The following is a 20,302-nucleotide window of genomic DNA, read 5'->3' as shown; positions in this document are numbered from 1 at the left end:
TGGCCGGTTGCTAACTCCAAGGTGGTTTGGATAAACAAGTAATTGGTGCACAATGAGTAGGTTTCTGTTTCACTATGCTAAGAGAGAGCAAATCCGACATTTCAAAACACTAATATGCAAGATTCTCCACAAAATAGAATGCAGCAACTCTTGAGCTGCACACTGTGAAGGCCTTGGAGTTATCGGGGATGCCAAAGCCATTGCTCCGATTGCCTGAATAGAATGGCCAAAATCACAGATGATCTGGGCCTTTTGAAATGGTGCTCACTTCAGGCTTGAACAGAGATGTGGGTTTCCTAAAATACGTGCTGCATATGAAGTTAAAGAAAAAAGCAGCTCGTACTCAGCTCCTGTCGCAAACAGACAAAGTGACGAGAATCCACGCAGTCGGCAGGGTTCGAACCTGCGCGGGGAGACCCCAATGGATTTCGAGTCCATCGCCTTAACCTCTCGGCCACAACTACTCCTGCCTGTGGGTCACATGCTATTTTTTTTTCTGGATGTGAGCAACAGAGAACACCGGGGCCAACCATCAATGCCAATGTGAGCAGCAGAGGATGCACTCGGCTAAAGTACTGTGATGGCAAAAAGGAGTTCAATGACAAGGTACAGGCACCTCAGGGATTTAACAGCACTTTCTCCATAAAGTGTTCCTGCTTTGTCAGCTTAAAATTTGTGGCATCAAATGATGAAGACCACAATTTGTAAAGGGGCAAGAGAGATGGGCTGCTCCTGGCAAGCTAGGAACACTGACATTGAAAGAGTGTTCTTTTTTTCATGGCCGGTTGCTAATTTTAAGGTAGTTTGGACAAACAAGTAATTGGTACACAATGAGTAGGTTTCTGTTTCACTATGCTAAGAGAGAGCAAATCCGACATTTCAAAACACTAATATGCAAGATTCTCCACAAAATAGAATGCAGCAACTCTTGAGCTGCACACTGTGAAGGCCTTGGAGTTATCGGGGATGCCAAAGCCATTCCTCCGATTGCCTGAATAGAATGGCCAAAATCACAGATGATCTGGGCCTTTTGAAACGGTGCTCACTTCAGGCTTGAACAGAGATGTGGGTTTCCTAAAATACGTGCTGCATATGAAGTTAAGAGAAAAAGCAGCTCGTACTCAGCTCCTGTCGCAAACAGACAAAGTGACGAGGATCCACGTAGTCGGCAGGGTTCGAACCTGCGCGGGGAGACCCCAATGGATTTCGAGTCCATCGCCTTACCCTCTCGGCCACGACTACTCCTGCTTGTGGGTCACATGCTATTTTTTTTCTGGATGTGAGCAACAGAGGACACTGGGGCCAACCATCAATGCAAATGCGAGCAGCAGAGGATGCACTCGGCTAAAATACTGTGATGGCAAAAAGGAGTTCAACGACGTCTTCACCTACACGAAAAGAGTGTCGTGATCCGGATTTGGACTGGGGATGCTGCGGGCAAAACACAAAGTACTAAACAACTTAACAGAGAAAGCAATCCACTCACTCAGGCCTGCACACGACCGCTTAGAAGTGACTGAACATACATAGTGGACAGCAAGCTTCAGCTCGTTTCTCTAAAGTCCCCCACCACTGCTTGCTGAGACAGCAACCAAGCATTACAGAAGGCAAAACAACACCAAATGCTGGGAAATAACACATCGCCACATCTTTTCTTGAAGAGGAAGCCCATCTTCCTCAAAGGCTGGTAAGAGGACAGCAAGTGATTAGGGGAGGTCTGCAACAAAGTGACAGACCTTCGCCCGAACAGGGACTTGAACCCTGGACCCTCAGATTAAAAGTCTGATGCTCTACCGACTGAGCTATCCGGGCTCTTACCAAGTAAAAGGCACCTCGGGGATTTAACAGCACTTTCTCCATAAAGTGTTCCTGCTTTGTCAGCTTAAAATTTGTGGCATCAAATGATGAAGACCACAATTTGTAAAGGGGCAAGAGAGATGGGCTGCTCCTGGCAAGCTAGGAACACTGACATTGAAAGAGTGTTCTTTTTTTCATGGCCGGTTGCTGACTCTAAGGTGGTTTGGACAAACAAGTAATTGGTACACAATGAGTAGGTTTCTGTTTCACTATGCTAAGAGAGAGCAAATCCGACATTTCAAAACACTAATATGCAAGATTCTCCACAAAATAGAATGCAGCAACTCTTGAGCTGCACACTGTGAAGGCCTTGGAGTTATCGGGGATGCCAAAGCCATTGCTCCGATTGCCTGAATAGAATGGCCAAAATCACAGATGATCTGAGCCTTTTGAAACGGTGCTCATTTCAAGCTTGAAAAGAGATGTGGGTTGCCCATTTTAAGTGCTGCATATGAAGTAAGAGAAAAATCCAAATTGTACACAGCTTCTGGATGTCACAATTCCTGTCGAAACCGGACAAAGTGACGAGGATCCACGTAGTCGGCAGGGTTCGAACCTGCGCGGGGAGACCCCAATGGATTTCGAGTCCATCGCCTTAACCTCTCGGCCACGACTACTCCTGCCTGTGGGTCACATGCTATTTTTTTTTCTGGATGTGAGCAACTGAGAACACCGGGGCCAACCATCAATGCCAATGTGAGCAGCAGAGGATGCACTCGGCTAAAGTACTGTGATGGCAAAAAGGAGTTCAATGACAAGGAACAGGCACCTCGGGGATTTAACAGCACTTTCTCCATAAAGTGTTCCTGCTTTGTCAGCTTGAAATTTGTGGCATCAAATGATGAAGACCACAATTTGTAAAGGGGCAAGAGACATGGGCTGCTCCTGGCAAGCTAGGAACACTGACATTGAAAGAGTGTTCTTTTTTCCATGGCCGGTTGCTAACTCCAAGGTGGTTTGGATAAACAAGTAATTGGTGCACAATGAGTAGGTTTCTGTTTCACTATGCTAAGAGAGAGCAAATCCGACATTTCAAAACACTAATATGCAAGATTCTCCACAAAATAGAATGCAGCAACTCTTGAGCTGCACACTGTGAAGGCCTTGGAGTTATCGGGGATGCCAAAGCCATTGCTCCGATTGCCTGAATAGAATGGCCAAAATCACAGATGATCTGGGCCTTTTGAAATGGTGCTCACTTCAGGCTTGAACAGAGATGTGGGTTTCCTAAAATACGTGCTGCATATGAAGTTAAAGAAAAAAGCAGCTCGTACTCAGCTCCTGTCGCAAACAGACAAAGTGACGAGAATCCACGCAGTCGGCAGGGTTCGAACCTGCGCGGGGAGACCCCAATGGATTTCGAGTCCATCGCCTTAACCTCTCGGCCACAACTACTCCTGCCTGTGGGTCACATGCTATTTTTTTTTCTGGATGTGAGCAACAGAGAACACCGGGGCCAACCATCAATGCCAATGTGAGCAGCAGAGGATGCACTCGGCTAAAGTACTGTGATGGCAAAAAGGAGTTCAATGACAAGGTACAGGCACCTCAGGGATTTAACAGCACTTTCTCCATAAAGTGTTCCTGCTTTGTCAGCTTAAAATTTGTGGCATCAAATGATGAAGACCACAATTTGTAAAGGGGCAAGAGAGATGGGCTGCTCCTGGCAAGCTAGGAACACTGACATTGAAAGAGTGTTCTTTTTTTCATGGCCGGTTGCTAATTTTAAGGTAGTTTGGACAAACAAGTAATTGGTACACAATGAGTAGGTTTCTGTTTCACTATGCTAAGAGAGAGCAAATCCGACATTTCAAAACACTAATATGCAAGATTCTCCACAAAATAGAATGCAGCAACTCTTGAGCTGCACACTGTGAAGGCCTTGGAGTTATCGGGGATGCCAAAGCCATTCCTCCGATTGCCTGAATAGAATGGCCAAAATCACAGATGATCTGGGCCTTTTGAAACGGTGCTCACTTCAGGCTTGAACAGAGATGTGGGTTTCCTAAAATACGTGCTGCATATGAAGTTAAGAGAAAAAGCAGCTCGTACTCAGCTCCTGTCGCAAACAGACAAAGTGACGAGGATCCACGTAGTCGGCAGGGTTCGAACCTGCGCGGGGAGACCCCAATGGATTTCGAGTCCATCGCCTTACCCTCTCGGCCACGATCACTCCTGCCTGTGGGTCACATGCTATTTTTTTTTCTGGATGTGAGCAACAGAGAACACCGGGGCCAACCATCAATGCCAATGTGAGCAGCAGAGGATGCACTCGGCTAAAGTACTGTGATGGCAAAAAGGAGTTCAATGACAAGGTACAGGCACCTCGGGGATTTAACAGCACTTTCTCCATAAAGTGTTCCTGCTTTGTCAGCTTAAAATTTGTGGCATCAAATGATGAAGACCACAATTTGTAAAGGGGCAAGAGAGATGGGCTGCTCCTGGCAAGCTAGGAACACTGACATTGAAAGAGTGTTCTTTTTTTCATGGCCGGATGCTAACTCTAAGGTGGTTTGGACAAACAAGTAATTGGTACACAATGAGTAGTTTTCTGTTTCACTATGCGAAGAGAGAGCAAATCCGACATTTCAAAACACTAATATGCAAGATTCTCCACAAAATAGAATGCAGCAACTCTTGAGCTGCACAATGTGAAGGCCTTGGTTTTATCGGGGATGCCAAAGCCATTGCTCCGATTGCCTGAATAGAATGGCCAAAATCACAGATGATCTGAGCCTTTTGAAACGGTGCTCATTTCAAGCTTGAAAAGAGATGTGGGTTGCCCATTTTAAGTGCTGCATATGAAGTAAGAGAAAAATACAGATTGTACACAGCTTCTGGATGTCACAATTCCTGTCGCAACCAGACAAAGTGACGAGGATCAACGTAGTCGGCAGGGTTCGAACCTGCGTGGGGAGACCCCAATGGATTTCAAGTCCATCGCCTTAACCTCTCTGCCACAACTACTCCTGCCTGTGGGTCACATGCTATTTTTTTTCTGGATGTGAGCAACAGAGGACACTGGGGTCAACCATCAATGCAATTGCGAGCAGCAGAGGATGCACTCGGCTAAAATACTGTGATGGCAAAAAGGAGTTCAACGACGTCTTCACCTACACGAAAAGAGTGTCGTGATCCGGATTTGGACTGGGGATGCTGCAGGCACAACACAAAGTACTAAACAACTTAACAGAGAAAGCAATCCACTCACTCAGGCCTGCACACGACCGCTTAGAAGTGACTGAACATACATAGTCGACAGCAAGCTTCAGCTCGTTTCTCTAAAGTCCCCCACCACTGCTTGCTGAGACAGCAACCAAGCATACAGAAGGCAAAACAACACCAAATGCTGGGAAATAACACATCGCCACATCTTTTCTTGAAGAGGAAGCCCACCTTCCTCAAAGGCTGGTAAGAGGACAGCAAGTGATTAGGGGAGGTCTGCAACAAAGTGACAGACCTTCGCCCGAACAGGGACTTGCACCCTGGACCCTCAGATTAAAAGTCTGATGCTCTACCGACTGAGCTATCCGGGCTCTTACCAAGGAACAGGCACCTCGGGGATTTAACAGCACTTTCTCCATAAAGTGTTCCTGCTTTGTCAGCTTAAAATTTGTGGCATCAAATGATGAAGACCACAATTTGTAAAGGGGCAAGAGAGATGGGCTGCTCCTGGCAAGCTAGGAACACTGACATTGAAAGAGTGTTCTTTTTTTCATGGCCGGTTGCTAACTCTAAGGTGGTTTGGACAAACAAGTAATTGGTGCACAATGAGTAGGTTTCTGTTTCACTATGCTAAGAGAGAGCAAATCCGACATTTCAAAACACTAATATGCAAGATTCTCCACAAAATAGAATGCAGCAACTCTTGAGCTGCACACTGTGAAGGCCTTGGAGTTATCGGGGATGCCAAAGCCATTGCTCCGATTGCCTGAATAGAATGGCCAAAATCACAGATGATCTGGGCCTTTTGAAACGGTGCTCACTTCAGGCTTGAACAGATATGTGGGTTTCCTAAAATACGTGCTGCATATTAAGTTAAAGAAAAAAGCAGCTCGTACTCAGCTCCTGTCGCAAACAGACAAAGTGACAAGGATCCACGTAGTCGGGAGGGTTCGAACCTGCGCGGGGAGACCCCAATGGATTTCGAGTCCATCGCCTTAACCTCTCGGCCACGACTACTCCTGCCTGTGGGTCACATGCTATTTTTTTTTATGGATGTGAGCAACAGAGAACAACGGGGCCAACCATCAATGCCAATGTGAGCAGCAGAGGATGCACTCGGCTAAAGTACTGTGATGGCAAAAAGGAGTTCAATGACAAGGTACAGGCACCTCTGGGATTTAACAGCACTTTCTCCATAAAGTGTTCCTGCTTTGTCAGCTTAAAATTTGTGGCATCAAATGATGAAGACCACAATTTGTAAAGGGGCAAGAGAGATGGGCTGCTCCTGGCAAGCTATGAACACTGACATTGAAAGAGTGTTCTTTTTTTCATTGCCGGTTGCTAACTCCAAGGTGGTTTGGACAAACAAGTAATTGGTACACAATGAGTAGGTTTCTGTTTCACTATGCTAAGAGAGAGCAAATCCGACATTTCAAAACACTAATATGCAAGATTCTCCACAAAATAGAATGCAGCAACTCTTTAGCTGCACACTGTGAAGGCCTTGGAGTTATCGGGGATGCCAAAGCCATTGCTCCGATTGCCTGAATAGAATGGCCAAAATCACAGATGATCTGAGCCTTTTGAAACGGTGCTCATTTCAAGCTTGAAAAGAGATGTGGGTTGCCCATTTTAAGTGCTGCATATGAAGTAAGAGAAAAATCCAGATTGTACACAGCTTCTGGATGTCACAATTCCTGTCGCAACCAGACAAAGTGACAAGGATCAACGTAGTCGGCAGGGTTCGAACCTGCGCGGGGAGACCCCAATGGATTTCAAGTCCATCGCCTTAACCTCTCGGCCACGACTACTCCTGCCTGTGGGTCACATGCTATTTTTTTTCTGGATGTGAGCAACAGAGGACACTGGCGCCAACCATCAATGCAAATGCGAGCAGCAGAGGATGCACTCGGCTAAAATACTGTGATGGCAAAAAGGAGTTCAACGACGTCTTCACCTACACGAAAAGAGTGTCGTGATCCGGATTTGGACTGGGGATGCTGCGGGCACAACACAAAGTACTAAACAACTTAACAGAGAAAGCAATCCACTCACTCAGGCCTGCACACGACCGCTTAGAAGTGACTGAACATACATAGTCGACAGCAAGCTTCAGCTCGTTTCTCTAAAGTCCCCCACCACTGCTTGCTGAGACAGCAACCAAGCATTACAGAAGGCAAAACAGCACCAAATGCTGGGAAATAACACATCGCCACATCTTTTCTTAAAGAGGAAGCCCACCTTCCTCAAATTATAATGCTTAATATTTAGGATCATCTGTAGCCACATTCCGCGTGACAGGCGGAGATACTGTCCACTATACTAACGAGGACTGGTGGTTACAGTCGTGTCCCTGAGCGGTACGGCACTGTACACTAAAAAAAATGCTGGGTTGTTTCTGTAAACAAATTGTTGGGTTGATTGTGCTGGGTCAAAATGCTGGGTTGTTTGGGGCACTGTAAACACATTATTGGGTTGCTCATGTTGGGTAAAATGAGTTGTAAGGGGGTAATTCACAAATAAACAGCTGGTTGGGTTATTTTGACCCAGCAACCGGTTTATTCTTTGCGGAACTTTCTGGATTCTTCACTTCTGACTCGAGGAGGACTTCACTCGGAGGTCGGAGCAGGCAGTGTTTTATGGTAAGTTAATATGTTTACCAATATTTTTAACATTAATAATTTCACTGTTCAGCACACTGTTAGACCTTACCAGGTTTTTTTACAGTAAAATACTGGCAACACTGTTGCCAGTTATTTACTGTAAAAATGCACTAAAACTCGAGTTAACTAATTTCACTTGCAGAAACCGACTGCCTTAAACTGTCATTTAAAAGTATTATCTAAAATTTATAATGCATTAACAATGTGAGCAAAGTATTATTGTGAACTTATTTAATTAGAAACCACAAAAATAACTTTTGTAAATAAAGAGATTTCCACCGGATCAGCAACTACACAGTCAGTGCCTTTTAAATAAAGCAACATGCAGCGTATCATCAATGTTTGTAGATCTTCTCCTGGACTGAAGCACAGGCTCTACTCCTCAGCACAATGGTGACCCAAAAAACAAGATTTTACAGTAAACTACTGGCAACAGTGTTGCCAGTATAAACCTGTTTTATAACTTACAGTTTATTGCTGTTAAAATACATTTTGTGGGTGTGTCTTTTTATCTTTCACTGTTAACCCTTTCAACCCCACAGGAAAATCCACACTACAAAGAGTAAAAGTAACATTGACAGTGTTGCAGTGAGATAATTAAGAGAATATGTAAGTGATTGTTGAGCATTAGTGATGAACACCTGCTGTTAACAAGCAGAATCACTGAAGGAAAGAGCAACACAAGAACTACAACTGACTTCCAGCCATTACACATTATTACACTTATTATTAACCATTATGGCTTTATTTCTGTCATACATGTACGTTACCATTATAGAGATCAGTGTTTGCTTTAGTTGGTATGCTGATGCTATAACATGAGTTTTTATTTTGCTGCTTGAGCTGTGCTTTTGCAAGTCACACTTGTGCACACGCAAAGTTTATGAATATTGCCATATTCATATTGCCTGTTCATTCATTAAAGGAATCATTCTCACTCATTCAGAGTTTAATTACTCTCCAAAAGTGTTACTTTACCACCACCGTGAAACCACAGAAAAAAATTACAATGACTCTTTTTTTTAACACATCATTCATAAACCAAAAAAACAGAGCTACACTGTCTTGTAGAAACACAGAGATATCAAAATTTAGCACATTAATCTCAACAATGGTGGCAATATTTTTTTTTATTCATGCAGCAGTGCATGCTGGGAGTTTAATACTATCCTGGAAGCGATTTTTTTTTGCAGGGTGGTAGGGGAAGACTCGTTAATATTCATTGGGGAACTAATCCCTGATTGGCTCACCGTGACGCATTTCTAATGAGATGTGATAGAGAAAATGGACATCGTCTCCTTCGTGACAACAGACACTTTCACGAAGGTAAGGCATACCTGTCAACATTTGGTTATCCAAATCCGGAAGATTTGTGCGGAGACCGCTCACGAACTTCGCAAACTTCTGTATCTTTGTGGGGACACCGTCTTGATCTGCCACGTCAATCTCAGTGACGTGTGACAGCGAACCAATTGCGGATTAGTTCCCCAATGAATATTAATGGGTCTTCCCCTACCACCCTACAAAAAAAAAAATTTGCATCCTGGAACCCAGCATGCACTACTGCATTAAACTTTTGATTGTTACCATTGTTGAGATTCATATTATATTTCTTGATGTCTGTGTGTGTCTGAGTCAGACATGATTTTTTTTTTGCATTACGTGATTACAATATTCTTTAGAAGACATGACTAACCGAAATATTGATTTCATGTTGTAGATTCACAGATTTATTTTATACCCATAAATTAACGTAAGTTTCGTATTAAATACCAATACATTCAAAGAATATATACAGGAAAGATCTAAAAATCAGATGTGTCCAGAATGACTCACATCATCTCAAAAGCCAATAACACCAAATCAATTTTCTCTTAACTTTTTCTTGTTACAACTAATGTGTTTTATAAACTCACTGTTACAGCAGTCAGAGAGAGATGAATGTAAGAACTTCAGGGACAAGAGACCAACTAAAGCAAATACTGATCTCCATTATGGTGACAACAAACTTTATTATTTTTACTTTATTATCTGTTAATTCTCCACAAGAACTTTTGTACATGTATGAAATAAATAATCGTAAACTGGTTTGTAAACTGGTTTCACACTCAGTGTTGCTGGAGGTCAGTTGTAGTTTTTGTGTTTCTCTTTTCTGTTCTTGTTTCTCTGTCCTTCAGTGATTCTGCTTATCAGGTGTTCATCAGTGTCTCAATTCACTCACTTCTTTTTATTCAAGTGGACTATATTAGTGAACTAATGTAGGGAATAGTGAATGAGGGTATAGGGTGTGATTAGGAACACAGCCTCTGAGTGTCAACTTTGAGAGCTGTTAATTCACAGTCTATTCCTGTAGGCTAGTTTTGTTTTCTACAGTATATTACTGTTTTAATGGAAAATGGTATGATAGTGTCAGAATTTGGCCTTTTGCCAGTATTTTACTGTAAAAAAACTGGTAAGGTCTAACAGTGCATACAGTCTTTGATATGGAAGTGGGAGGGGTAGGCTATAACGTATTTATTCTGTAAAACATTAGTAACAGCTAGCCGGTTAGATTTTTTGACAAAATGCCACATTGTAAACCAGCTATATCAGCAGCCTTAATGAAATATGTAGTTTAAATTGTAATTTCATCACGTAAATATCGTATTTATTGTGGACGTTTAGTAATTAAAAGTGAGAAAAGCGTTTTGAATGAACCCGTGCACGCGCAGTAGCCTATGTTTATGTCCCTATAGGGCTCGTACGTAAAAACTGCGGGAAAAAAGTCTAGTCTGTGTGGAAACTAAAGTCTGCTGGCACATTTAAGAAATTCTCGTCAGAAGAAGCGACGGGGGTAAGTTCCAGCACAGTCTGCGTGTTTCTTCTGTAATGTCTATGTCGGAACCAGGATCGTTTTTACCCAAAAAAATCAAATAATAACTGTACACAGCAAAATCCCCAGAGTTAAATTAACTCTGCTCAGAGAACATTTGGTCCCTCTCTACAGAGAGTTAAAATAACTCTGAATCAGAGTTAAAGTTAATGAGATACTTAAGTGATTAATTAAGTGATGATTGGGCATTAATGATGAACACCTGCTGTCAACAAGCAGAATCACTGAAGGAAAGAGAAACAACAAGAACAGAAAAAAAGATAAACACAAGAACTACAACTGACTTCTAGCCACAGCCTTAGATGAAATCAAATGTAGACAAAATACATTAAATCTCTCTAGTTCTCAGCAGAGGCGGATTAAACAACTCCACAAACAGCATTACCAGCTTCACTTATTACTAACCAGACTGACTTTATTTCTGTTAAGTCTACAGAAGGTCTTAATGAGAATTAACAGAAGTTTAGATGTTGATGATTTATTGAAAATGTTTGATCACCATTATGGCGATGAGTGTTTCCTTTAGTTGGTCAGATTTGACTCTTAGCTTTTATTCTGAGTTTGTGGTTTTTGTAACAGGTTTTACCATAACACGTAATTTGTTACAAAGAAAGCCAAAAACAATGATGATCAGATGATATAGTTTTCAACAACAAAAAATAGAATAATGCACTTATCTTATCACAGTCCACAAGTGGTTATATGATGTTAATACATTATATTCACTAACAATACTCTCTTGCCACAGATCGGACATTCTGATTTTTGACTTTTAAAAAACATTATGGGGATTTTTATTTCCAAGACACAGACATCAAGAATCAGCATATGAATCTCAACAATGGTAACATGCTTCATGCCGCAATGCATGCTGGAAGCCATACGTTTTATATTATTGTGGCTCCCAGCATGCATTGCGGCATGAAGCATGTTACCATTGTTGAGATTCATATGCTGAATCTTGATGTCTGTGTCTTGAAAAAAAAAATCCCCATAATATATTTTAAAAATAAAAAATCAGAATGTCCGATCAGACCGTTGCCATTGTTCCAGGCCACGTCATCGAGACCGAGTCTTTGCTGGACGCTGGTGATCTTTGTTTCAAAGTTTTATTTTGTTTTTCATGTTAAATACACGAAGCAGTGTATCAAATTAATGGAAAAGAATCGTTCTTATTGACTTTTAAAGGTGCATTGTGTAATACTGTATTTAGGAGGATCTGTTAACAGAAATGCAATATCATATACATAACTATGTTTTCAGTGGTGTATAAAGACCTTACTTAATGAACCGTTATGTTTTTTACCTTAGAATGAGTATACATTGTATAATTGTAATAATTGTTTACAAAAAAATACTAAAGATGTATTAAAAATGTAAAAAAATTAAATAAATGATTGAAATCACATATACAGTGGCCTCTCTGGTTTATTGTATTACAGAGACAATCATTATTTTACATTAGTACGGTAATATAAAAAATATTTGTTACTAATTTTAATTAGGCAATGATACAGGAAATAACCCAGCACATGAGTAAGACTTAACCCAGCAAGATGGTCAATTTCACCCACTGGTTGGGTCAAATGAATGACCCAACAATATGGGTTAAATGGAAAAACCCAGCACTTGGGTCAAACCAACCCAGCGCGTGTTCTGTCCTATAGTGACCCAGCGGCGTGGTTAAGGTTGGGTTATTTTTTAACCCTGCATTTTTTAGAGTGTATGCTCAACCGTTGAGAAGTCACTTAATACTGGACATGCGGTCATCTGGTGATGGGGCAGATTCTTATTACATTTGCTCCTTCCTCTAATGGAAATGGCTGTATTATTGATTTATCAAAAAAGACAAAAATCTGGGTGGGAGGAGCATGCACCAGACATTACCCTTGCTGAGCATGGTGGCATGTGTGTGGTACCACATTGTCCCAACGTCTCATGGTTACAGCTCGAGTTTCTCTTCATTCACGCATAAATCTTTCGCCTTTTACTAAAGATTTCCGTGGAGGGGAACATTTGCGAGTTACTGGTATTTTTGGATGCTCTGCTCACAGCAGAGCTACATGCGTTTGTTCAAAAACAGAGGACTTTTTGCGGCTTGCTCTGCGGAACCGCAGCGGGTTGGGCCTGCGTTCGAGAGTGGCCCAACGAATCGGCCGTTTTGTCCATGTCTGGAGCTGGGTGGTCGTCAAACCATCACCACTTTCCCAGTTCACAACTTCAAATCTTGGGTCAGCAGCATGAATGTAGCTCTTATCTGTTGTTTGTGGAATTTACACAGATTGTCACACTGCTTGCAGGAAAGATTACGGGATGGAGCCATCTTCGAAAAAGCACATGTGACACATTATGAGGTTTCTGTAGTGTAGTGGTCATCACGTTCGCCTAACACGCGAAAGGTCCCCAGTTCGAAACTGGGCGGAAACTGTGGGTGGTTTTTGCTAAAATTTCTTATGTGGTTTTCTGTTGAGCAGGTCAGTACACTTGCAGGGCGATTTGCGGTGTTTACTCTTTAGAAAAGGACTAAAATAAAACAAATGACCATTGAGGTTTCCTGTAGAGTGATAAAAAATGTTTCGTCTGCCACCAAAAATAGCAGCTTTTTGCCATTTTAAGAACACTGGGCAGTCTATCGTTTCAGTCTCTTTTGAACAAGCGTACGCTAGAAGAGGTCGGACTGTTTATCAAAACAAGTTTCCGTAGTGTAGTGGTTATCACGTTCGCTTTACACGCGAAAGGTCCTCAGTTCGGTACTGGGCGGAAACAAGTGAGGGTGTTTTTAATATACATGGTGAAATTCGCTACAAAGTCCTTGGACTTTTGAAATAGGTGCAGGCCATCGTACCAAGGAGCTGTAGGCAGACTGCCATTCCGAATGAGCTCTTATCTGTTGTTTGTGGAATTTACACAGATTGTCACACTGCTTGCAGGAAAGATTACGGGATGGAGCCATCTTCGAAAAAGCATATGTGACACATTATGAGGTTTCTGTAGTGTAATAAAAAATGTTTCGTCTGCCACCAAAAATAGCAGATTTTTGCCATTTTAAGAACACTGAGCAGTCTATCGTTTCAGTCGCTTTTGAACAAGCGTACGCTAGAAGAGGTCGGACTGTTTTTCAAAACAAGTTTCCGTAGTGTAGTGGTTATCACATTCGCAATACACGTGAAAGATCCTCAGTTCGAAACAAGTGAGGGTGCTTTTAATATACATGCTGAAATTTGCTACAAAGTCCTTGGACTTTTGAAATAGGTGAAGGCCATCGTACCAAGGAGCTGTAGGCAGACTGCCATTCCGAATGAGCTCTTATCTGTTGTTTGTGGAATTTACACAGATTGTCACACTGCTTGCAGGAAAGATTATGGGATGGAGCCATCTTCGAAAAAGCACATTTGACACATCATGAGGTTTCTGTGGTGTAGTGGTCATCATGTTCGCCTAACACCTGCGGGCCAGTCGCGTGTAGGTGTAGAGCGCTGCGAGCCATTAGGAACGCGGGAAATTCCAGAGAGGCGGGCCAGAAAAAATACACGAAATTAGAGGTTCAAGTCCCATCTCGAAGACAAACACCATAAAGTGTATCTAAATTCATGTTAAGTATGATTTACATATAATAAACTAACTTTCTGCACAAAATAGAATAAACTTGTGAGATTTGTTCTTGTGTAGGATGTACAAAATGTGCAATTATCTTAATAAACATTTACATTATAATAGGGTATACTTTTCTTTAATATAGAAAATATTTGAATGTGAATAATTGTAAAGAACATTTTGATAGTATTTTAGACCTTTTTTTTTTTGAGATATTCACATTATATGTGTTTAACTATGTAAAGAAATCCAATATATATATGAAATATAACCAGTAAACACCAAATAGTAAGTTTCTGGTTTTATTTATGGCACAATAATATACATATTATTATGTAAAACTGAAAAAGGTAATGTATTAAATACTTATAGATTAAACAACAATAACATTAATAATAATAATAAAATATAAAGCTGTGGAGAACACAGGGATTTTTTAAATTAAATAATTATGTACAGTGTTTAATAATAACAGTTATTAACATTTAGTGTTTACACATCTGAGCAAGGTAAAATAATGCAAATCAATAAAATTAACTTTAAAAACACACTAAAGTACAATGCAAACAAGGACAAAACGGTTTGATTTTAATGAACAATGGAAATAAATTAAATATTTAAAATATATATATATATACAGTAAATTAAAAGTGCAATAACATGTATATACATATATGCATAACATTGTGCAAGGAATGTCTTTTTGCTATAAACAGTATTTGAGGTCTGGACATGTCATTTGCCAGTGAAGTAATTTTTTCTTTTCATCAATCCACCTCTGCTTCTCAGTCTCATAGAATGGAGACTGCTGAAAGTCTCTCCATGAAATTTCTCCACTCATTCCCTGAGCCTGATAAAGGGAAAACACTTTAGCAGGACAGTAAATGTATTTGCCTGCCACTCCAGGGAAACCAGTGTGAATATGAGGACTGTTGGGTCCTTGTTTCAGTGGCAGGTGGCAGAATCTGCACAGACGACCAGTAGGATGCTCCACTACTGACTTCCTCTTGCTTCTCTCCTCAATCACCCTCTTATTTTCTGCCCCTCTCTGCTTAGAGGACTCCAGTTCTCTCTGAAAAAAAGGAGTCTCTGCAAAGTCTTCAAAAGGCATTCTGGGGTTGGTCAGGCCCTCTGCTGAATATGTGTCAAAAACTTTCTTGGAGCAGTAGAAGTATTTAACATCACCACCTTGATAAAAGAAATGTATTGAGGTGCCATCACCCATGTATCGAGACTTAGGCTGACCACAGGCTAAACAGGATCTAGTGTGCTTTTTTTGCAGCATATGCTGTTGTTGTTGCTGCTGAACTGCCTGCTGCTTCTCTATGATGTCCTTCACCATCTTCTCAAGCGCTGCCTGGTCCAGAGAGACAGCCTCAGGAACACTCTTTGCGGCTGGATTGACTGGGGCAGGTGGCAGTACTGTCACTGACAGGGGTTCAATTCCCCGACGGGGAGGCTTCTTCTTTATCACGACCAGACACCTTGTATGAGCTCAAGCTCTGCCGTGGAAACTGCTGATAAAGCCAACCTGCCGTTCAAGACTCACCTGAGGGTGGTTAGCTAATTCCATTTGAAAGATTTTACTTTCAAGAAAGCGTTTGCAATGGATTTGTAAAAGGTTGTTTTATGCATGTTTGGCCTGAGTTTTTGTGGCATTTCAACTGTTGCATTTTCAGTCTGACCAGCAGGGGTGGCCTTCCGAGTGTGTCGAAACAGTTATTCAATTTGCAAAGCAATCAGTTGAAAGCTTTGAAAGGCTTTGTATCTCCCACCACTACCCTTTTGTGATTGGTAAACCTTACAATCATGCTGCTGACCCAAGATTTGAAGTTTTGAACTGGGAAAGTGGTGATGGTTTGACGACCACCCAGCTCCAGACATGGACAAAACGGCCGATTCGTTGGGCCACTCTCGAACGCTGGCCCAACCTGCTGCGGTTCTGCAGAGCAAGCCACAAAAAGTCCTCTGTTTTTGAACAAATGCATGCAGCTCTGCTGTGAGCAGAGCATCCAAACATACCAGAAACTCGCAAATGTTCCCCTCCACGGAAATCTTTAATAAAAGGCGAAAGATTTATGCGTGAATGAAGAGAAACTCGAGCTGTAACCATGAGACGTTGGGACAATGTGCTACCACACACATGCCACCATGCTCAGCAAGGGTAATGTCTGGTGCATGCTCCTCCCACCCAGATTTTTGTCTTTTTTGTTAAAACAATAATACAGCCATTTCCATTAGAGGAAGGAGCAAATGTAATAAGAATCTGCCCCATCACCAGATGACCGCATGTCCAGTATTAAGTGACTTCTCAACGGTTGAGCATACAGTGCCGTACCGCTCAGGGACACGGCTGTAACCACAAGTCCTCGTTAGTATAGTGGACAGTATCTCCGCCTGTCACGCGAAAGACTGGGGTTCGATTCCCCGACGGGGAGGCTTCTTCTTTATCATGGCCAGACACCTTGTATGAGCTCAAGCTCTGCCGTGGAAACTGCTGATAAAGCCAACCTGCCGTTCAAGACTCACCTGAGGGTGGTTAGCTAATTCCATTTGAAAGATTTTACTTTCAAGAAAGCGTTTGCAATGGATTTGTAAAAGGTTGTTTTATGCATGTTTGGCCTGAGTTTTTGTGGCATTTCAACTGTTGCATTTTCAGTCTGACCAGCAGGGGTGGCCTTCCGAGTGTGTCGAAACAGTTAATCAATTTGCAAAGCAATCACTTGAAAGCTTTGAAAGGCTTTGTATCTCCCACCACTACCCTTTTGTGATTGGTAAACCTTACAATCATGCTGCTGACCCAAGATTTGAAGTTGTGAACTGGGAAAGTGGTGATGGTTTGACGACCACCCAGCTCCAGACATGGACAAAACGGCCGATTCGTTGGGCCACTCTCGAACGCTGGCCCAACCTGCTGCGGTTCTGCAGAGCAAGCCACAAAAAGTCCTCTGTTTTTGAACAAATGCATGCAGCTCTGCTGTGAGCAGAGCATCCAAAAATACCAGTAACTCGCAAATGTTCCCCTCCACGGAAATCTTTAGTAAAAGGCAAAAGATTTATGCGTGAATGAAGAGAAACTCGAGCTGTAACCATGAGACGTTGGGACAATGTGCTACCACACACATGCCACCATGCTCAGCAAGGGTAATGTCTGGTGCATGCTCCTCCCACCCAGATTTTTGTCTTTTTTGTTAAAACAATAATACAGCCATTTCCATTAGAGGAAGGAGCAAATGTAATAAGAATCTGCCCCATCACCAGATGACCGCATGTCCAGTATTAAGTGACTTCTCAACGGTTGAGCATACAGTGCCGTACCGCTCAGGGACACGGCTGTAACCACCAGTCCTCGTTAGTATAGTGGACAGTATCTCCGCCTGTCACGCGGAAGACCGGGGTTCGATTCCCCGACGGGGAGGCTTCTTCTTTATCACGGCCAGACACCTTGTATGAGCTCAAGCTCTGCCGTGGAAACTGCTGATAAAGCCAACCTGCCGTTCAAGACTCACCTGAGGGTGGTTAGCTAATTCCATTTGAAAGATTTTACTTTCAAGAAAGCGTTTGCAATGGATTTGTAAAAGGTTGTTTTATGCATGTTTGGCCTGAGTTTTTGTGGCATTTCAACTGTTGCATTTTCAGTCTGACCAGCAGGGGTGGCCTTCCGAGTGTGTCGAAACAGTTATTCAATTTGCAAAGCTGTGAAGGCCTTGGAGTTATCGGGGATGCCAAAGCCATTGCTCCGATTGCCTCAATCTTGATCTGAGCCTTTTGAAACGGTGCTCATTTCAAGCTTGAAAAGAGATGTGGGTTGCCCATTTTAAGTGCAGCATATGAAGTAAGAGAAAAATCCAGATTGTACACAGCTTCTGGATGTCACAATTCCTGTCTCAACCAGACAAAGTGACGAGGATCAACGTAGTCGGCAGGGTTCGAACCTGCGCGGGGAGACCCCAATGGATTTCAAGTCCATCGCCTTAACCTCTCGGCCACGACTACTCCTGCCTGTGGGTCACATGCTATTTTTTTTCTGGATGTGAGTAAAAGAGGACACTGGGGCCAACCATCAATGCAAAGTAATTGGTACCAAAAACAAGTAATTGGTACACAATGAGTAGGTTTCTGTTTCACTATGCTAAGAGAGAGCAAATCCGACATTTCAAAACACTAATATGCAAGATTCTCCACAAAATAGAATGCAGCAACTCTTGAGCTGCACACTGTGAAGGCCTTGGAGTTATCGGGGATGCCAAAGCCATTGCTCCGATTGCCTGAATAGAATGGCCAAAATCACAGATGATCTAGGCCTTTTGAAACGGTGCTCACTTCAGGCTTGAACAGAGATGTGGGTTACCTAAAATACGTGCTATTTTTTTTCTGGATGTGAGTAAAAGAGGCCAACCATCAATGCAAAGTGACAGACCTTCGCCCGAACAGGGACTTGAACCCTGGACCCTCAGATTAAAAGTCTGATGCTCTACCGACTGACCTATCCGGGCTCTTACCAAGGAACAGGCACCTCGGGGATTTAACAGCACTTTCTCCATAAAGTGTTCCTGCTTTGTCAGCTTAAAATTTGTGGCATCAAATGATGAAGACCACAATTTGTAAAGGGGCAAGAGAGATGGGCTGCTCCTGGCAAGCTAGGAACACTGACATTGAAAGAGTGTTCTTTTTTTCATGGCCGGTTGCTAACTCTAAGGTGGTTTGGACAAACAAGTAATTGGTACACAATGAGTAGGTTTCTGTTTCACTATGCTAAGAGAGAGCAAATCCGACATTTCAAAACACTAATATGCAAGATTCTCCACAAAATAGAATGCAGCAACTCTTGAGCTGCACACTGTGAAGGCCTTGGAGTTATCTGGGATGCCAAAGCCATTGCTCCGATTGCCTGAATAGAATGGCCAAAATCACAGATGATCTGGGCCTTTTGAAACGGTGCTCACTTCAGGCTTGAACAGAGATGTGGGTTACCTAAAATACGTGCTGCATATGAAGTTAAAGAAAAAAGCAGCTCGTACTCAGCTCCTGTCGCAAACAGACAAAGTGACGAGGATCCACGTAGTCGGCAGGGTTCGAACCTGCGCGGGGAGACCCCAATGGATTTCGAGTCCATCGCCTTAACCTCTCGGCCACGACTACTCCTGCCTGTGGGTCACATGCTATTTTTTTTTCTGGATGTGACCAACAGAGAACACCGGGGCCAACCATCAATGCCAATGTGAGCAGCAGAGGATGCACTCGGCTAAAGTACTGTGATGGCAAAAAGGAGTTCAATGACAAGGAACAGGCACCTCGGGGATTTAACAGCACTTTCTCCATAAAGTGTTCCTGCTTTGTCAGCTTAAAATTTGTGGCATCAAATGATGAAGACCACAATTTGTAAAGGGGCAAGAGAGATGGGCTGCTCCTGGCAAGCTAGGAACACTGACATTGAAAGAGTGTTCTTTTTTTCATGGCCGGTTGCTAACTCTAAGGTGGTTTGGACAAACAAGTAATTGGTACACAATGAGTAGGTTTCTGTTTCACTATGCTAAGAGAGAGCAAATCCGACATTTCAAAACACTAATATGCAAGATTCTCCACAAAATAAAATGCAGCAACTCTTGAGCTGCACACTGTGAAGGCCTTGGAGTTATCGGGGATGCCAAAGCCATTGCTCCGATTGCCTGAATAGAATGGCCAAAATCACAGATGATCTGAGCCTTTTGAAACGGTGCTCATTTCAAGCTTGAAAAGAGATGTGGGTTGCCCATTTTAAGTGCTGCATATGAAGTAAGAGAAAAATCCAGATTGTACACAGCTTCTGGATGTCACAATTCCTGTCGCAACCAGACAAAGTGACAAGGATCAACGTAGTCGGCAGGGTTCGAACCTGCACGGGGAGACCCCAATGGATTTCAAGTCCATCGCCTTAACCTCTCGGCCACGACTACTCCTGCCTGTGGGTCACATGCTATTTTTTTTCTGGATGTGAGCAACAGAGGACACTGGGGCCAACCATCAATGCAAATGCGAGCAGCAGAGGATGCACTCGGCTAAAATACTGTGATGGCAAAAAGGAGTTCAACGACGTCTTCACCTACACGAAAAGAGTGTCGTGATCCGGATTTGGACTGGGGATGCTGCGGGCACAACACAAAGTACTAAA

The 20,302-nt window shown here is 42.6% G+C and overlaps 18 non-coding genes across 18 annotated transcripts; 4 read left to right on the top strand and 14 right to left on the bottom strand.

Moving 5' to 3' along the window:
* Positions 1-382: 382 nt before the first annotated feature.
* On the bottom strand, positions 383-464 carry trnas-cga (transfer RNA serine (anticodon CGA)). The gene has a single exon. It is a non-coding gene; the product is annotated as a tRNA-Ser (tRNA).
* A 696-nt stretch (positions 465-1,160) lies between these two features.
* trnas-cga (transfer RNA serine (anticodon CGA)) lies at positions 1,161-1,242 on the bottom strand. Its single transcript has one exon. It is a non-coding gene; the product is annotated as a tRNA-Ser (tRNA).
* Positions 1,243-1,739: 497 nt separating this feature from the next.
* On the bottom strand, positions 1,740-1,812 carry trnak-uuu (transfer RNA lysine (anticodon UUU)). The gene has a single exon. It is a non-coding gene; the product is annotated as a tRNA-Lys (tRNA).
* A 580-nt stretch (positions 1,813-2,392) lies between these two features.
* On the bottom strand, positions 2,393-2,474 carry trnas-cga (transfer RNA serine (anticodon CGA)). The gene has a single exon. It is a non-coding gene; the product is annotated as a tRNA-Ser (tRNA).
* Positions 2,475-3,170: 696 nt separating this feature from the next.
* On the bottom strand, positions 3,171-3,252 carry trnas-cga (transfer RNA serine (anticodon CGA)). Its single transcript has one exon. It is a non-coding gene; the product is annotated as a tRNA-Ser (tRNA).
* Positions 3,253-3,948: 696 nt separating this feature from the next.
* trnas-cga (transfer RNA serine (anticodon CGA)) lies at positions 3,949-4,030 on the bottom strand. The gene has a single exon. It is a non-coding gene; the product is annotated as a tRNA-Ser (tRNA).
* A 712-nt stretch (positions 4,031-4,742) lies between these two features.
* Positions 4,743-4,824, bottom strand: trnas-uga (transfer RNA serine (anticodon UGA)). Its single transcript has one exon. It is a non-coding gene; the product is annotated as a tRNA-Ser (tRNA).
* Positions 4,825-5,957: 1,133 nt separating this feature from the next.
* On the bottom strand, positions 5,958-6,039 carry trnas-cga (transfer RNA serine (anticodon CGA)). The gene has a single exon. It is a non-coding gene; the product is annotated as a tRNA-Ser (tRNA).
* A 712-nt stretch (positions 6,040-6,751) lies between these two features.
* On the bottom strand, positions 6,752-6,833 carry trnas-uga (transfer RNA serine (anticodon UGA)). Its single transcript has one exon. It is a non-coding gene; the product is annotated as a tRNA-Ser (tRNA).
* Positions 6,834-12,503: 5,670 nt separating this feature from the next.
* Positions 12,504-12,618, top strand: LOC130090099 (U5 spliceosomal RNA). The gene has a single exon (XR_008807690.1). It is a non-coding gene; the product is annotated as a U5 spliceosomal RNA (small nuclear RNA).
* A 293-nt stretch (positions 12,619-12,911) lies between these two features.
* Positions 12,912-12,984, top strand: trnav-aac (transfer RNA valine (anticodon AAC)). Its single transcript has one exon. It is a non-coding gene; the product is annotated as a tRNA-Val (tRNA).
* A 266-nt stretch (positions 12,985-13,250) lies between these two features.
* trnav-uac (transfer RNA valine (anticodon UAC)) lies at positions 13,251-13,323 on the top strand. Its single transcript has one exon. It is a non-coding gene; the product is annotated as a tRNA-Val (tRNA).
* A 2,818-nt stretch (positions 13,324-16,141) lies between these two features.
* LOC130090050 (U5 spliceosomal RNA) lies at positions 16,142-16,256 on the bottom strand. The gene has a single exon (XR_008807643.1). It is a non-coding gene; the product is annotated as a U5 spliceosomal RNA (small nuclear RNA).
* Positions 16,257-17,121: 865 nt separating this feature from the next.
* LOC130090100 (U5 spliceosomal RNA) lies at positions 17,122-17,236 on the bottom strand. The gene has a single exon (XR_008807691.1). It is a non-coding gene; the product is annotated as a U5 spliceosomal RNA (small nuclear RNA).
* A 261-nt stretch (positions 17,237-17,497) lies between these two features.
* On the top strand, positions 17,498-17,569 carry trnad-guc (transfer RNA aspartic acid (anticodon GUC)). Its single transcript has one exon. It is a non-coding gene; the product is annotated as a tRNA-Asp (tRNA).
* A 496-nt stretch (positions 17,570-18,065) lies between these two features.
* Positions 18,066-18,147, bottom strand: trnas-uga (transfer RNA serine (anticodon UGA)). The gene has a single exon. It is a non-coding gene; the product is annotated as a tRNA-Ser (tRNA).
* Positions 18,148-19,211: 1,064 nt separating this feature from the next.
* Positions 19,212-19,293, bottom strand: trnas-cga (transfer RNA serine (anticodon CGA)). The gene has a single exon. It is a non-coding gene; the product is annotated as a tRNA-Ser (tRNA).
* A 712-nt stretch (positions 19,294-20,005) lies between these two features.
* trnas-uga (transfer RNA serine (anticodon UGA)) lies at positions 20,006-20,087 on the bottom strand. Its single transcript has one exon. It is a non-coding gene; the product is annotated as a tRNA-Ser (tRNA).
* Between the last annotated feature and the right edge of the window lie 215 nt (positions 20,088-20,302).

The sequence above is a fragment of the Rhinichthys klamathensis genome, unplaced genomic scaffold (assembly GCF_029890125.1).
Source record: "Rhinichthys klamathensis goyatoka isolate OS25496 unplaced genomic scaffold, OSU_Roscu_1.1 h1tg000141l_1, whole genome shotgun sequence".
Taxonomy (NCBI): Eukaryota; Metazoa; Chordata; class Actinopteri; order Cypriniformes; family Leuciscidae; genus Rhinichthys; species Rhinichthys klamathensis.
This window is presented reverse-complemented; position numbering and strand designations above follow the sequence as displayed.